This window comes from Mustela lutreola, chromosome 8, assembly GCF_030435805.1.
Source record: "Mustela lutreola isolate mMusLut2 chromosome 8, mMusLut2.pri, whole genome shotgun sequence".
Lineage (NCBI taxonomy): Eukaryota > Metazoa > Chordata > Mammalia > Carnivora > Mustelidae > Mustela > Mustela lutreola.
Window position 1 is genome coordinate 48,985,025 of NC_081297.1, and position 5,624 is coordinate 48,990,648.

Here is a 5,624-nt window from a genome sequence, read left to right on the forward strand (position 1 = left end):
CCCTTTGAGCTGCCTCCTGCCTCATCCTGTGTGGGTGCTGCGTAGGTGGCAGGCTCTCCGGTCCCAGGGCCCGCTCGGGTTTCTGAGCAGGGCCAAGGTGAGGGGACAGGGTATCAGATCACCCCCCAGGTAAATCTCCAGAATCCAGGACACTGGGATGTGACACGGTTGGCCCTACGGCCTTCTTCCTCCAGCAACCCGTAGAAAAGCATAGACAAGTCAGGGAATGCCCCACAAGCCTGGGCTTCAGGGGAGACACTGTCAGCCCCTCCCCATCGTTTGGAGGTTCTGCCTGTAGCTTGTAGCCCAGGAGCCCAGGGCAAGAGGGCAGGTGACCCTTCTATCTGTATAAGAGAACAGGCTCTGGTTCATGTTCCCAGGTAGTGGGGAACAGGAACAAGATGGGCTCGTTTCAGAAGAGGGAACTGTATTGGGAGCATCCTTCTGCTCCCCTCCCTGTCCCAGGAAATACCAGGGATCCACATCTTAATTCCTTCCTGTCCCATGAGGAACTTCAAGCAACAGCGATTCTCTATGCTTCTCAGGAACATAGTTCGGGTGGAGATGGAGCTCACTGGCCCAGCCCAGGCTCCATCCAGGCCTGGTCTGACCCCTGCCAGGTGCCCTGACCTTACCTATGGCTTCCTCCACCAGCTGTGTGTTGACGCCTCCAACCTGTGTGTCTCCCTTCCAAACCCTTTCCCTGTGCAACTACACATTGTTGTCCCCACCCAGGCAGCTGGTGCTTCAAACCCACTCTTTTCCCGATTTCCATTCTCCTTACTCCCTGTTGCCTATCCCTTTCCCCTTTTGCAGAGTACCAGGGAAGCGGGAAGCCTGGGAGTCCATCTCTATTCCTCCCTCTCCCTTAACCTCCTGTCCAAATGTGACTAGACCCTGTCAATTTTACCCCTTAAAATCTCTCAGATGTGTCTTTCTTTCTCTTTCCTCTACTGCTGCTGCTGTCTCAAATCCTACTTCTTCAAGATATACAGGTTGCCTGTCTGTTGAAAGAGCCTCCCTCCTACCTGTTCTCCTGGTCCCGGGGTGTCTTGAGCTAGTCTAGCCCAATTCTGGGTCTGAGTGACCTTTCTAGAGTACAACTCTGGTTACACCGCCCTCCTACTGAGTGACCCTGTCACTGCCAGGGTCAAGTCCTAAAACCTTGGGAGATCCTCTAACGCTGGGGCTCCGGCCCTGCCTCCCTCTGTCTGCCTCCCCCACCCCCTGCCCCTGGGCTCCGGTCCCACGAACCACTGGCGCTTCTCCCAGCTCGCCCTGCTCTTCCGGTGCCATCCTGTCTTTGCACGTTCTGTTCCCGGTGCCCAGCGTGCCCTTTCCCCTTTGTGCTCCTCACAGTCTTCAACCTATCCTTGGAGACTCTGTTCAGACTCTTTCAGGACGTCTGTGCTCCCTTCCAGGACATCTGTGCTCGGTGCCCCTTGATCGCGACTTCACCATGGCACCCCCTCCTGCACTGTGGCACCTGTCTGCCTCCCCTGCCGGCTTCTCCTGTATCCTCAGCACCTTGCGCAGTGCCTGGCACAGGGGCAGGAGCTCCATGAATATGGAGCAAGGGATAATGTGTGGCTTTCAGACTGAGAGAGGACTTTATTAGCAGGAGGAGGGGCTCTGGTGGCCTCTGGCCTTGGGGGGTCCGTGCACAGAGCACCCAGCAGATGCTCTCCAGCAGCCTCCTGGATGCCAAGCTGATGGTTCAAGGTCTGTTCAAGCCATGGTTCAAGGTCTGATGGTTCAAGTGGGAGGCAGCTGGATCTGGTCAGCCGAGAGGTCCTCAGAAGCTCAGGTGGTGGCTCCATAGGTAGAGCCTTCAGACATCTGAGAGCCTTTGCTCTCAAAGGGGTAGGAGAGAGAGTTTTAGTGAGTTACCTGCCTCTCCTCCTTGTTGCCGTCCTTCCAGTCCTCCCCTGGCCCTGGTCTTGGGGACTACTGCTTCCCACGCAGTGGGTCCCATTTTTCTTGTGTTGGTCCTTGGAGCCCCCCCAGTGTGGCTGAGGCTTTGGATCTTTATTCACCGCTGGCTCAAGCCATGGCGCTAGGGAGCAGGTGGAGGAGAGGGTAACCTTGTTGCGAACTCCACATCCCCCACCATCCCTGCCCTTGACTTACAGACTCCTACAGCCTGCAGAGCAAGTGCTGACATAGAGTCTTTCTCTTAACATCTGCCCAACCTTGGCCTGACTCTTGGTCTTCCCGGATCATGTCTTGGGGCCTGAACAGGGGTTTCTCCTGAAATGTATCATTCTGTGTTTGTTTCTTGGAGACTGGCTCCGTAATTAGAACCATGGATCACTGATTAGTTCTTGTAGGTGTGAGCTTTCCTGTCTCTCCTCTTCACCCTCCCTCGTTGTCTGACACCACAGATCTCAGGCCTTGGTGACCACTATCTCCCTCTATGACAACTGGACAGGTAGATGTGTCATGTAGTCTGAAGGTAGAAATAGGAGCCTGGAGGCCTACAGAAGACGTTGAACTCCTTGGGCCGCCACCTGCCCCAAACTGTTGCTCTTGCTTACCAGCCCGTCCTACCTCTCGCAATCTCTCTGTCCCTGTCTCTTTGTATCTCTCTCCTCTCCACCTGCCCCACCCACTACACACACACACACACACACACACACACACACACACACAGAGGAATCATGAGTGAGGCAGGATGCCAACTACAATCATGCAAAGAAAGGGCACCAGGCAGGAGTCCAAATGGGTTTTTATTTTGTTGCTCAAGCTCTCTAACCTCTCTCCCAGCAGCTGGTAAAGCCTCGGGATGCCAGGCCTTGGACAGGGTTTCCAGTTTGCCTGTTCTCAAGTTCATTAGAAACAGCAAACACATCTCCCTTGGCCTAACTCAGATCTTTCCTTCTGCATTGGGAGGCTGTTTTCCCGTTAGGTCCATTCTCTGCAGGGTAAATTGATTAGCTTGCTGAAGGGTGTGTGATGAAAAAGCTATGCCCTTGGGAAAAGCCATGCTGTCACCACCAGTTCAAGAACAGAATGTGTCCTTCTTCCTGTTACCAGACCGGAGACCTGAAAACTCACCTGTGCTTTCTGGGCAGGTGGACACAGACACACTGGTGGTGTGTAAACACAGCACGCGCGCGCCTTGACCCTTCAGGAGTCTCTGATTCCACTCTGCACCCTTGGGGCTGATGCACTAATCAGCAACAATAAGGAAGCCTCCATTTCCCCACCTACCAGCCCCCACCCCTGGGGCTTTGCTGGGAGAGGTCAAGAATGACGAAATTGCTCCCAGTCTTCTAGGAGCTATGGAAGATCTCATATTCCCTTTAGATTTTGATCTCCACTCCTGAAAGCGTGTCCCCTGGATCCCCCAGACTTAGGACTCCTCAGGGCTCCTCTGGACTGTGTGTTGATCCATCAGGTGAGTCCCTTGGACACTGGGGTGTTTCACGGCAGTGTCTCTAAAGGTGTGGACCAAGGAGGAGTTTGTGTGCATTAGTTCCCTCTGTGGTACTGCTGGGACCTCTGTGGTTCTGTGGGTCCTGTTTTCCCAGACTTCAGCTCCTGGGGATCCTCTCCTCTCCCAGTGTCCTGCTGAGGGCTCCCAATGAGGTCCCTCCTGGGAGAGAGTCAGAGCATGGGTCAGGGGGATAGATGGGAGGTGGATGGGGGAGTCCCAGGCGGGCGGGTTCGTCTGACAGACAGAGGGGAGGAGCTGGCACGCTTATTTTCACAGCGCTGGTGTCACTGCCTCTCCTGCAGCACCACGCTGTCACTCCCTTAAAATACTCGCATCCTACAGGAAAGGGACAGATGAGGGTTTAAATATAGCAACGGTGGGTGGGAGGAGGGGGGATAGAGGCGCTGGGATGTGGTGGAACTGGCTGTGTCAGAAAAGCAGTGGGAACCCCATGGGACCTGGTGAAGATTCTAACCCACAAGGATAAGGGAACTAGTCTCAAAGACCTGACCCCAAATTTTGAAGTGCTCACCCCAATTCTATATCCCTCTCCCACTTTCCCAATCACATGTAGTCTTTTCTCCTCAAGTGTGTGTGGGTTGGGATTATGCTGCCCTTTTTCCATGGGCTGCAATGTGGCTGGCTCTAGGGGGTTGTTAACTGGACAAAGCAACATTTGGGAAGACCACTGGTTTTTACTCAGGCCACTGGAGGGGGACTAATCTTCCTTCATTCCATGTTATTACAGAGAGAGTAGAGTCCAAAAGGCAATGAAGAGAGGGTAATGCAACTTCCACCCAACAACTGGGCAAGGCACCAGGGTGCCAGTCCCAAGGTGGACTTGGGCTGTTTACATTACATTGTCCCTGGAAATCCAGCCAGCCCCTCACAGACCACTGGTAGTCCTTAGACTACCTCAAGACTCTACTCTTGAACTGCCATCTTGTTGTTTTGAGAAAGTCCTAAAGCCCAGAGGGGCACCTCTTGCCAGGGGAGGTGGTGGGTGAGGAGGAGGGGTTGAGATGGGCTTTGCTGTCAGGCTTCTGTGTTGGGATCCCAGCAGCTTAGGGTCCAGTCTTGGTCTTTAATTTCTCTGAGCTTTGCTTCATCACTTAACAAGGGGGAATTGCTTACTCCAAGGATTGAATGAGGCTTAAATAAGGTGACTTTTTCTGTAGTGACTCAGAATCAGGATATTACATTAGTTATCATTATCATTGATTATCGGGAGATGGGCAAAGCCCTCCCAGGCCCCAGTGGCAATGGGGTCTTCAGAAACACAAGGTCTTGGGGATGACAGGATCCCTGAAGTTTCTTTCACCCAAAGCCCAGGCTTGTGGTTTTGAGCACATACTTTGGAGTCAGGCACACTTGGGTTTTCTCTCACCCTGGCTCATGTTCATAGGAGAGTGACTGTCTATATAGCTGCCAGGCTGTTTTAAATGGGCACAGGGTTATTTTTTAATAGGTGGGGGCTTTAGCAACAGGAGTTGCTAGGGTCTTAGTAGTCAAGAGCTCACAGGGGCTGACTCCTGCAGTTAATCTTGGGCTAGATGGGCAAAGATGACCTGGAGCTTCTGTTAAAGCAACACAGAGATTAGTTCACATAGAGATGGTTTTTTTTTTTTTTTTTTTATCTCACTTCAAAATAGGCAGAGTTTTAGCTATGCAGTCTTTCCACAGTCAGATGTTGGTGGATGGAATAACTTTTTGTTCTGCTATGTTTTTCAGTCTGGTTTCCAGGCTGGGCCTCAAATGTCAAAGAAGCCAAGTGTCACTCCCCAGTGTATTTGTGTGTGAACTTTGTGTAGGCCTAGGTGGTCCAAGTGTCACTCCCCAGCATGTTTGTGTGTGAACTTTGTGCAGGCCTAGGTGGGCTGTGCCTGGTCAGCCTCTCACTGTCACTGGGGACTGTGTTATGCAACAAGGGAATGGGGTGTGGGGAGGCCTGGAGTTCCTTCCAGTCATCTCAGGGTGGCTCTGGAATTGTATCCTTTATATTCCTTTGGTTAAGTAGATGGTCCTTGGTCATGAATCCGAATCTCGTAGACCCAGACTGCAGCTTCACCTACCAAGGTTAGCATACTTTTTCTTTCCAATAAAGAGATCAAAAGAAGGGGGGTTCCTTTATTATATATAGGGGATATACCACTTTCCTGTTAAGATAAATAATTGAACTTACAGC